Consider the following 12,807-nt stretch of genomic DNA (forward strand, 5'->3'; position numbering starts at 1 on the left):
TTCATGTGCTGTAGCATGGCATGCCGATATAGAGTTTATGCCCTGAGGTCAATATTCAACCGCTGGTGTTGTATATTGCCTGAAACGTGTTCGTAGCTAACAGCTTCTATTGACCCCTTCTTTGTTGTGTTTTGTTCAATGCATCATAAACTGGGACTGCGCTGTGCACTATAGAGTTGCAAGAAGGGAAGAAAAGACTGTAATGACTCAAAGTCTGGAGGGGAATAAGTATAATATCCTCAGATCACATGTTCAACATATTAACAAACGAGTGGCATTGTTAAAACTAAAGAATTTTTCTGTCCCATTCTTCAAATTAATTTCTCCATTGTGTAAACAAAAAAGAATCTGGATCTCAAACAATTAAAAAATTGAAAATCAAACAATGTGGTGTAAAGCTGATTATACCAAAATCATCTGTATTTCTTACAAGACTTTCCATCTAACTGATTGTAAGAACAAGTCCATCCTCTGAGTTGGAGAGGAAAGGGAACATTTGTTCAATTTTTTTTTCCTTAAATCCATTGGAAATATTGACAATAGATATTTCTCTTCAATTAAAATAAAATTCCCCGTTTCCACCCAGAACCCCAAGAAATCATGAGTAAAGGCTTACATTCTAATTCAAGATGATCTCTCTGCTACTATAACAGTGTGCGCGTGTAAGTATATCCATTGATTACATAGATTCTCAGAATACCATCAGACTTTTGAGATGAGGACTTACGTTTCATGAGTCTGATTTTCTCTCTCCTCCTACCTTGAGTTAAATGTCCATCCTAAAGATATTGGTGTCTTCCATATGCATATAATAATCTATAGCCATACACTGCATTATTATAATTACTATGCACTGCATCACACTGCTGAATGTCAAATAGATTCATCATAATGTAACATTACAGGCTTATTCAGTGCAGTTTTGAACGATGCTTCATTGTTGGCAGTCTTGAAACATGTTGCTTGTGTAAATTCACCAGTGCTGCTCTTGTGTATTCATAGGAAAACATATAGCATTTGTCTATGAGTGTGGGTCTTGCAAAAGCAACAAAAAATATGATCTGTATATGACTCGCCTTTCTTTTGTGCAGTTATCTAAAATGTTGCTATTCTACTGGGTATATCTAAGGGGAGAAAAAATACCACTGTTCATGAAACGTGACTGTGCTCCTATTACGGTTATTTACGGTATGGTGGAAAGAATTAATATTGCCATTGAGCCCTTCAGAAAAATAATGCTGAAGTTATTTTTATTCAGTGTGCATGATGGCAGTCTGCTAAGATGAAAATTCAAATTGCTGCCTGCTTACTTTCGTTTATATTAATCTCGCTGCTGATTAATACATGATTCCACATGATTAACATCAGTGAAGACTTTGGAAGCACACGGACATGATAACATGCTTTAAAATGCTTTGTTATAAATAATCAGAAGTGTGCATGGTGCCAGTGTTGACAGCTTCCTTCCTAGTCTGGAGCCCTCATTTGAGATGAGTGATAAAGTGTCAAATAATGAAGTGTCTGGGATTTGAACATAAGGGAGGGTGTGAGAAGGCCAAAGTAAGTTTTATGTGGCAAAGACAGGATAAAATTTGTGTACCTAAATGAAGATGTGGAACTGTGAAATAAATAGAAGACTGAATAATGGTTGGGTTAAATATGTGGATGAATAGGTTAGAAGGAGTGGTCAGAATCTCCACGATCAACTGATGAAATAATGGTAAAACTAACATCACTGAAATGGCAAGATGAGAGAAGTAGGTTTAAAACTGCATATACAGAATGTGTCAGTGGCTTACCTGTGAAGCAAATAGAAGCCAAAGAAACACATAAATAAGGAAATCCATAGCATCAGGGTAGGTGAAATTATTTCAGCCAGCTCTGTTCTGCTTTTATGTGTACTAGGAGGTAAGGACTGTATGGAACTATGAATATGTTGTGGTAAAGTTCTTCTAATAGAAAGCTAAAATTGGAGCTTGAGCATCCTACACTTGTCTCCTATTCATCAGTGGTAACTTTTCTGGACCCTACAAAGCATTGAGCATTATTATTGTTTATGTACAAAAATGGCAAATGAGGGTGTCTGAGAATCCAGAGCAGGAATGCTACTGAAAGAATGCTGTATACTATCATGTAGAAACTGAGAGGTAGGCTGTGTTTTTTTCTAATTGATGTTACCCGTGACCCTGCAGTAACTCTGCTACAGTAGAATAGCCAAGATTAATTTGATCTGAGTTCACACAAGGTGGTCTAAACTACTAGGGACTTGTGGCTTCTTCACCTCCATTGTGAACAGGGTAGGTTCAATGGTGGTGGTATAAGTCACTTGGAAGTCACACACCTCCCGGCATCCAAAGATGTCAGACATTGAGTGGCGTCTGTGCCTGTGCTGTGTTATGACATTTCCTCTTGTAGCCCAGGGTTCAGAGAAGCTGCTGGTGAAATGTGACTAAGTAATGAGTAGTTGAGACTGAGATGCTGTTTATATAACATTTTGAAATAACAAGCTTTTACTGATGGAGCATTTTAACAATCTGGTTATAAACTATGAGGCACTTATTACAAGCATAACTAATAAATTCCAATATGGAGTTAAGACTCCTTTCCGCAAGATGAAAACTTGGCCTTTGAAATAGTGTAAGTTGCAACTTCATTTTTGTTTTACAATGAAGACACTAACAGAAGTGGAAATAAAGGAATGTGTAATCCAAACAAAACATAATTGTGAGATCACCTGTAATTAGCAACACAGATGCCAAGGCAGAGGATGAACTTGATGGGGACTCCAAAGAGAACAGAAATGTTGTCAGAAGTCCATAATGACAGGTATGTGACCCAGCCTTTGTCATTAGAGTACTACTGCCCTAAGAACAAAATACAGATTTACAAAATACAGTTATGACTAAATAAAATGTTGTATCAAAATAAAGTACAGCTACAGAGTTTTGGGCAGAATTGCAACATAATTGCCCTGGGGAGAGAAGAGCTGTCATATTTTCTCCTGTCACTTGTCCATTACATGGAGGAAAATCACCAATACACCAGTGAAACTGGTATACTGTACAATTTAAGCTGCTGGAATATTTTATTTGCATAATACATGAATAAACTCTACAATTGTGAAAATATACATGTTCATTGCAAGCTTTCCTTTAAACTGCACTTTTGTCCTGCAACAGCCACATAATTAGAGTCAGGATTTTAAGTTTATATCCTCTGTTAAACATTGGCCTAGCACCAGATGACAAAGCTTTAACAATTTTATGTCTATGGTACTTTTTACCAGTACTGTATTCCAAACATTTTCCTTGTTTAAGCTGAAATGCTCTCAAAACATAAGTAATTTCTGATTGAAGGTGACAGTGGGCAGTACTTTTCAAGAAAATGTGTTATCATTTACATATAATTCGGGGAATTAAAATTGCTTACCGGTTTTTATTAGTGCTACTTAGAAGAAGCAATCAATTAGATGAAATATTATAGAAAGAGGCTTGCTATAATAGATGTTCCTGAAACACAGCAGAATCTCAACAAAAATCAATATAGTTATGTGGTACTTGACTGTCAACTTTACAGGCAGAACAAATTAGATCAGATACTTGAAATAGCTATATTTATATCCAAGGAATTTCATACCAAGTAATGATAAGAAAAGTGCCAAAATCTAAAGCAGTTAAACTAACCTTTAGGCAGGGTTTGCATGCAATGGAGAATTTAATAACATGTTAAAACAAAGTTGAAGTAAGTTAAATCCCTAGTTTGTTCATAAATGGCACTTCAATGTTACGATCTCACAAGCAAAGTTTAATTATTTGGGACAAATATAAATACTTCAGAGTTTTAAATTTAGCTGTAGTGTTTGCTTGGGTTTTTGTTAGGTTTGGTTTTCTTAAGGCATAAATTACAGGAGAAAATATGTACGGTAGAAATTACAAGAGCCAAATTCCTAGCTTAGATAGTTGAAGTGATAAAACAGTCTTAAAAAAGTACTTGCCCACTGTAAAGGTATTTCCAAGTAGTGGATGGCTTCTTTGGTCAACCAGAGGGAGAAAAGGAAAGTAGATACAATACTGTGAAGTTAGCTGTTTTCTTGAATCATGGTGCATTGTGGAGGAAGAAACGTTTTTGTGGAAGGTATTTTCTAATATAGAGGAAAACCCATGTTTGTGTTGGTGTCATGGTTTAAGCCCAACCAGCAACCCAGAACCACGCAGCTGCTCGCCCACTTCCCCCCCCCCCCCTTTCCTGAGGGATGAGGAGGAGTATCAAAAGAATGTAACTCCCACGGGCTGAGATAAGAGCAGCCCAGTAACTAAGGTATAACACAAATCACTACTGCTGCCACCAATAATGATAATGATAACGGCAATAACAAGGGAAGAGAATACAACCGCTCACCACCCGCTGACCAATACCGAGCCCAACCCGAGCAGTGATCTAGCCCTTCTGGGTAACCGCCCCCAGTTTATATACTGGGCATGACGTGCTGTGGTATGGAATACCTCTTTGGTCAGTTTGGGTCAGGTGTCCTCTCTCTGTTTCCTCCCGGCTTCCCCTCCTCCCTGGCAGAGCATGAGACTCAGAATGTCCTTGGTCAAAGTAAACATTACTGAGCAACAGCTAAAAACATTGGTGTTATCAGCATTGTTCCCAGGCTGAAAGTCAAAACCAGAGCACTGCACCAGCTACTAAGAAGGAGAAAAATTACTACTCCTGCTGAACCTAGGACAATTGGTAAATGTGGAAGCTGCAGATGAAAATATTTAAAATGTCTACTTGCATAATTTTGAAGAAATTTACAAATGAGTAGCCTGGCAGTCATTTTATTGTAGATTTGATCAAAATATATGGAGTCAAGAGATATTAACAGTAGTTTGGTTAAAATAATGCCTGAAAAAAATGCATACACATTTGTGAAGTCCAACCATGGTATTTTCAGAAAAGGATTTTCTATCAGAATTATTTTTATATATGATAAAAATTGCAAGCATAGAAAATAATTGGTGTATTTTGAGTTTTATAAAGAAGCTTTAGCCTCAGAGAAGGGTGAAAAACTTTATCCCTACCCATAGGCCAGATATGAGTTCTCCAGACTTGTATCTCCAGACATCTGAGTGAGAAAATGACAAAGTCTTGATCTCACACAGGGTCACCAATCTCAGTGATGGGTTTCAAAGTCTATAGTAAAACTGGTATCAGGTTTTTGATGGGTTTCTGATTGAAATTATGCAAATACCTATTTCATTTTTCAGAATAATGGTAAAAGTATTTGTATGGTAAAATTTACGATGACAACATTATTCAGGTTACTCAATCTAACTAGACTGGTGGCTTTAGGACAACTTGAGGGGTTTAACCAGGCATGTGCAGCAGGATGGCAGGTGATTGGATACAGCAGAGTAAATAATTGGGTGATGAAAAGATAAAGAATTAAACTTTGAAAATGAAAATATTTTGTGTGCCTGTCAGAACAGACAGGTGTAGTCAGCTCTAGAAAAAGTACTATCTTGTGTAGGAGAGTCACAACAATAGCTTTGCTTCATTCCTCAAGGGTGGCAAAAAAGCTCCACCTGAATGTAAGAAAGAATGTGTTTACTGTGAGGGTGGTTCAGCATTGGAATAGGTTACTTAGGGTGGTTGTGGAGTCTCCTTCCCTGGGGATATTCAAGATCTGTCTGTATGGAGTCCTGAGCAATGTGTTCTAGGTGACCCTGCTTCAGCAGGAAGTTGGACTAAATGACTTCTGTTGGTCCCTTCCAACCTGAACCATTCTGTAACTTGTTCTCTAGATGGTTTAACAATTTTGATACCCTTCTGTAGAGTGTAGTAAAGCAGAAGCTGATCCAGAGAGTGAAGTGGTTGGTACTAATACAAAGGAGGAAAAGTTGAATTTGTCTGTCATTTCAGAATTTAAAATTTAGTTGTACAGCAATGAATCTGAATAACTCAATCTCCTAACTCAGTAGGACTCTGCGCAAGTAAGATTTTTTGTGAGTCCAGGAACCTTACTAACTGCAAGCTAATCTTGGATAGATTTTGGTGGAGGTAAATTATGATTTTTAAAGTTATTAGTTTTCTTTCTGGGGATGTTTAAATGTTCACAGGGTATGCAGAGAATGACCTTGGTGAGGAAAAATGCAGAACTCTTAATTACTGTAAAATAAGTGTGTTCTTAATCCTAAATTTAGGTTTATGCCAGTGTGATGTCCATAGGTTCAATTACTGTCTGGCTGAAGCTTAGAAATGTATCTGACTCACTGTAAAAGATTTAAAATCAAGTTTTAATGAAGTAATTCACTCTATTACTAATTAAGCATTAGTAATAGAAATAAATTATGTAAATAGTAATAATCCTTAGTGTCTATTGTTTTACATTTTTGTCTCATAATTGTTCATTGTAATATTTCTAAAAATAGCCTCATCTGACAGTCACCGCCTAAATTTAATTTAAAAATGTATTAAAAAATTATCCGTTTAACTGAGTAATCTTTTGATCAATTTTTTAAACTCAGTAATATGTTCTTAGTAATTTAGGTTTATTCTATTGTAATTACAAGTTATAGTCCTGTTAACTCCAGTGAATGTAAGATCATATTCTGGCTTTGTAAAATAAGAAAATATGTGTTCTGACAATAGTCTTATTAATATATTTTTATTTTTAAGTCTTTCATTTGTAGGGAAAGAATTCTAATTCTCTTAACAGCAGCTCCTGCTTTCAGTCCTGTTTCTATGGAAACAAACATTAGTGCAGTGAAAGTTTTAAAAAAGTGATTATTTTAAAACATTGGGGACTGGAGAATTCATTTAAGCAAATTTGGAACCCACTCAAAAAAGCATGGAGCTTATATATGGAATAGAAATAATAAAGTTTTTATGTTATAGCTTTGTATGTGGGTTTTGTCTTTGTTCCTTAATTCCATGATTTGAAAGGATTTCTTCTTAAAAAAATAAAAAAGAATTTTTATTGCATTTAGATTGTGCTAGTACAGAGCTCCCCAAGAGGGCTGTTATACTGAAGGATATGTTTCTGTATCTAAGAGCACTAAGGAATTCAGAAAAATTATTTTTTGTTTTCATCAGCTTGTGCTTGATGAGGGAGAACAGCATATATTAGACTGGTGTGTACAGTGCTACATTAAAAATCTCGTTTGGCTTGCATACTACACCTGAATATGGAAGAGATAAAACAGATACATCTTTGCATCTTGGTTATCCTAGCTTTGAGCACAGAGAAACTACCGTGGTCCTAATTTTATTAAAAATCAGATACTGTTTCTTGTTTAAATAAGTAGTCTGTCTGGGCAAGATTCACCAAATTCAGACATAATCAGTTTTTCCTGTCCTGCTTAGCATTCACAGACCTGCCTAAACTTAAATCCATTGAGACTACAGCAGCCATAAGTTTGAGGAATTGCTTGTTCTGTTTGTTGATTCAGCTTTCACTGCCATTAAAGTGTGTAAAAGTGTGGTACATTCTTCTACACTTCTTTTGAAAGTTAAAAGTTTAAAACTAAGGGGTTTTGTTGGAATTAGGCTCTTGCTACATCAATTTTAAAGCACTGGACAATTTTAAAAAGAAAGCATTCTTCTCTGGGCTTCTTGAGGTACCTCAAGTAGCTGTAGTTGTATGGGTTTTGGAAGTTCTGTCTTCAAAATGTCTGTAAAATATAATTCATTATTATAAAAGTGTTTTAAAGTAATTTCTGTATTAATCCCTTGGTCGGTTTCAAATTTTTCAAATGAGATTGACTTTTCAGAGTAACTTTTCAAGGAAAAACAATACATTGTTGTTTGGTTTTTAACCTAACAAAAAGATTAACACAGTAAATAATTCTTCAGTTAAAGTGATATTTAATTTTAAGAATAACAAAATATTTCTGGTTGATCTGATCTTTTTCATTTATGCATCAAACTGAAAAGTTCCTTACATACCTAACTCTGATTTTGAATAATGAAATTGAATCTCTGGTAGATCTCCATCAGGAGTAAACTCAGTGATTCATTTATTCTGAATAAATTACCTATCAAAGTAATCCTATTTCCTGTGAATTATCTAAAATCTAACAGTGATTTTTTTTTTTTTTTTTTATAACTCTCTCGGAATTGTAACAAATTGTCAGTATAGGTATATGATAGCTTCTGCTTTGTCAGTGGAGTAATCCCCCTGATTCAGTACTTCCCCTTTTGACCACTGTAATATTGCTGCTGTTCCTGGACTTTTCCGCACAAAAAGCCCTTCTTTTTCTCCAGGTGACCATCTACTGTGCTATAGTAATAGCAATGCATACTTTCAAATTGCCTATTGTTAAATTTTGCTGTGTTCAATTATTGCAAATATCCTGTTGATCTCATCGTTATAAGATCTTTATATAAGAGAGGCATCAGGAAAAGGAAGAAAAATGATTTGCAGAAAATTGACGCTTTAGCTCTTCAATGAGTACAGTAGGAAAGTAGAGCATCTCATAATTCAAGATAAAGCTTCCAGTGAAAGAAACTGCACTAGAGAAGTGATGCATTAGAATGAACATGAACAATGAACATCATCTGCTGAGAGAGTATAAAACCTTCAGCTAAAAGACCCTTTCTCAGGACCTTTGAGTTTCAGAGACTTCAAGGCTTCAGGTACAGGTCTTCTCGCTGGTGCTGCAAAGGCTTAAGTGAAGTAGTCTCAGGCAGAATTTGAACTAAAGAAAATGTTTACCCATGTTCTTCTGATTTAGAGTATGTGCAGCCATGAAAAATTGTTATTCCATGACATGAGGAATTGTAACATCATTTTATGATGAGGACTTAAAGCCTACACACTTGTATTTTAGTTACATTCATTAACATTCAGCACTTAAAACTATGGAGACTGTATTTGCTTTTTGATTCATCATCGTAACAGGTAGTGCTTTTCTCTCACATGCAGTCAAATTAAAACCTATTGTATTCATTGTTTTGGTCAGTAGTCCTGTCTTCAGAAGATTAATGAAATTTGGGACCGCAGAAGAAGGTTATTTAAATTATTGAATGGCTTAATTGACAAGTCAATATTAAAAAGTTTTCAAGCTATTCATATTAGAGTATGTTAAACATAGTGGAGAAATTCTGTGAAACTACATTTATTGGCACACTGCTGGTTTTTGCAGTATGCAAAACTAGCATACTGGACTAGAGAGATAAATGAACATGTTTTGGTTTGGCATAACCAGAGAGGCTGCATCAAAAAGAGCATGACCAGCAGGTCGAAGGAGGTGATCCTGCCCCGCTACTCCGCTCTTGTGAGACCTCACCTGCAGTACTGTGTGCAGTTCTGGTGTCCTCAACATAAAAAGGACATGGAACTGTTGGAACAAGTCCAGAGGAGGGCCACGAGGATGATCAGGGCACTGGAGCACCTCCCGTATGAAGACAGGCTGAGAAAGTTGGGGCTGTTCACCCTGGAGAAGAGAAGGCTGCGTGGAGACCTCATAGCAGCCTTCCAGTATCTGAAGGGGGCCTATAGGGATGCTGGAGAGGGACTCTTCATTAGAGACTGTAGTGACAGGACAAGGGGTAATGGGTTTAAACTTAAACAGGGGAAGTTTAGGTTGGATATAAGAAGGAAATTCTTTCCTGTTAGGGTGGTGAGGCGCTGGAATAGGTTGCCCAGGGAGGTTGTGAATGCTCCATCCCTGGCAGTGTTCAAGACCAGGTTGGAAGAGGGCTTGGGTGATATGATTTAGCGTAAGGTGTCCCTGGCCACGGCAGGGGGGTTGGAACTAGATGATCTTAAGGTCCTTTCCAACCCTAACAATTCTATGAGTCTATGATTCTATGTGTATAGGCTGAATAATGAACAATGCCATTTGTGGCTCTTCTGATATAGCTATTAAACTATTAACAGTTTTCTTTATTGTGTTTAAATCCATTAAATAGATTAAAAGATACTGCCTTTAATCAACTCCTAGTACAGAAGGCATGATTTCTTTTCCAGATTTCCTTTCTAAGATTAGGCATGTGAAAGTATTGCACTCACTTGCGCATTTTATCAGCGGTGGAAAAAGAAGGCTGATAGACATTTTACTGAAATGAAAAGAGGTAAAAGCTGGAATAAAAGAAAAGAGCTAAAAGCTGGAATAAAAATATTCACCATTTCTCTATGCCATACAAACGTGCTTGCAAAATACCCATTACTGTTCTCTCCCTCTCAGACATAACACAGTCTATACTTTTCTAGAGAGAAGCTAGACAAATAATCCACTCTGTTGTTCCCTCTTCTTTCCCTTTTGTTAATTATGTCATTTTCCCATAGATCCCATGGATTTCTATATGCTTCATAGACCACTAATTAGAATTACTTTGTTTTAGTGTGACAAAGCAAAATACTGCTAATACTTGAATTATTCATGGGTATTTATCAAGTTCACCCATAGGACCTATCAATGCAATTAATGTGGTATGGTTTCTTAAAAATGAACATTTGGTATCATGCAATTTTAAGCAGCAATGTATATAATTCTTTATATGAGTATATCAAGTCAATTTATTCAAGTTTATTCTTCTTTCAGTTATAGTTCTAATATGCTTTCCCTTCTTTTAATCCATTCATTTCTAACATTTGGAAAGAATCTACTGCTTTACTTTTATAGAAAAGTCAGTTCATTATTGTCATTTGGTCATACTGCAGAAGCTCAAACACACAGGAGGAGAATGGGAGGTTTTTATGTGCTTTGTTAGTCATCTATTGTTGGGAAAAAATATCTGCTGCATGTTTTCTGGAAGCTATTTCAAGCATTTGTTATAAGAAAATACAATAAAACCAGTACTCACTACAAAATCTTGTTAAGCTTTTCTATAAAGCAACAATGCTTTTTACATGCTGTCTCTTTAAAAGGCTAATAATTGCCTTAGTTTTGTTATTAAAACAACGTATTATATAAAGTTTGGTGCTTCCAGAAATTTATTTTTAAAATACTTATATTTGTTGACATTTGCCTGCATATCTGAACTTTGGATTTTTCAAAGACTATAATTCCAAAGAAAAAAAGATGCAAAAATTAATGTAATAAAAATAAACTCTACCATATATAATAACAACATACTGGGATTTAGTACTTATCTTAAAATTACAGGTTTGGCAGTGAAAAATCTTACCTTCTGTGCTAACAGCATAGCTGAAGAAACTCCCTAATCTCCTACCTCTGTAGGTAATTCTCTAGTGGAAAGAACTGGTCTGTTTCCCTTGTGGGGTCCTTTTGTTGCTGTCATCCCTCTATCAAAGTCTCTTGCCAGCTCTTTTTACTTAACTCTGGGAATGACCCTATTTTGACTGGAGAACCACAAGGCAGAAATGCTCTGTGGCTTGTATTGTATAGGTAATTGAGTCCTCTTCTTCTCCAAGATGCAGTATTCCATGTTTATAAAAGCTATAAATAATTTATAGTTAAAAAACTATAAGAAGTGTTAACGGAGACCATTATTTGTTAATATAATGAGTACATGCGTAATTTTGGCTTATGCGAGCATTTAATATTTTAGTCATCAGATTATCATTATTACCACTGAGTTGCTTATATTTAGTTTTTCTGTGTAGGTTTAGACACTGAAATTAAGGAATCAGGCACTTAAGTTAACTGAAGCATGATTCCAAACAAGAAAAATGCCATCATCCCCTTAAAAAGAAGTGTTAAAAAGACAAGCATAGACAGGAGTACAGAGACATGTAGTTTACTAGCTAAATACAGACACACTCCAGAAGTGTGAATTCATGTCTTCCGTTATTGCTTCCAGGAAAGCTAAGGCTAGGTCAGCTTGCAGTAGTTGTGGGTTTATGTACAGAGCAATCTGCAGTGTTTCAGTGTCAGCATGTGTCCCTACCTGCTTCTGGGTTGTCCTTTCAATGCAGACTGTTCTATATGACTGTGTTGTATCTCTATAACATCAACAATAGTTCATCATCTGAAAGGCTTTATTATTCTATTTAATTTATTCATAGTATCTTTTAAAAAATGAAATCAAAATCTTTGGAGGTTGTGAAAAGAGACAATGCTGAGGATCAGCTTGGTCTGTACTTGTCACTAGCTAGTGTTTTGTAAGCCTTGCTAGCTTACAGTTTGGTGTCTGATATTCCACTCTTTGAGCTACTCCTTTTATAGATAAAACCTTGACAACAGAGATCTTCAGCATGTTGTGATTTTTTTTTTAATTTTTTTTGTTTTATTTTCACTGGAGCTTACAGAAAGCTTTTAAAGTTTGAATTCATTTTGGTGTTGGCTGTCTTGGCCATGTGCAGCGTATCTGCTAGCATCAGCTCCTCCTACTCACTCCTATCTGAATTATAAACAACATAATACATACTCAGTCTTCATTAGGAAAAGTAAAGGAGTCTTCCTATGAAGAAAACGCAGGTTGAGGCCAATCAGGTGGGGATTTTCACTTTTCTGCTAGCAGACGGGACCAGTCTTGAGTAGGAAAATTGTTGCCAGATGAACTCTGAACTTGGGGTGACTCCATGGACAGGATCTGTTTCTTCACACTCGTAGCTCTTGACTGGCATGTATGGTGGTGCCTGCACACTGGATAATATTTTTGCTTACCAGTTTATGGCCATAAGTAAAACTATGATGAAGTGGTTATTTAACATCACTGACTATGTCAACCCTTTCTTGAGTAATGATGTGAGCATATACTGGCCTCAGGAGGAGAAAGCTCAGCTGAAGATTTCTGTTGATCTGTCCACATTTCTTGCCTGTGGAAATTTCAGAGAATGAAGTTTAATTTTACTGCACAAAAGATGGTACAGCTAAGCTGCTGTCACCTAACGGTAAGCACCTGTAGTTTGTC

The 12,807-nt window shown here is 36.1% G+C and overlaps 1 protein-coding gene across 3 annotated transcripts in view; it reads left to right on the forward strand.

Moving 5' to 3' along the window:
• Positions 1-12,807, forward strand: part of CCSER1 (coiled-coil serine rich protein 1) — a 727,634-nt gene that overhangs the window by 580,910 nt on the left and 133,917 nt on the right. The gene's annotated exons all lie outside the window — the stretch shown is intronic.

This window comes from Pezoporus flaviventris, unplaced genomic scaffold, assembly GCF_033815535.1.
Source record: "Pezoporus flaviventris isolate CSIRO_AGI_PZ_B2104156 unplaced genomic scaffold, CSIRO_AGI_Pfla_v1 ptg000002l, whole genome shotgun sequence".
Lineage (NCBI taxonomy): Eukaryota > Metazoa > Chordata > Aves > Psittaciformes > Psittacidae > Pezoporus > Pezoporus flaviventris.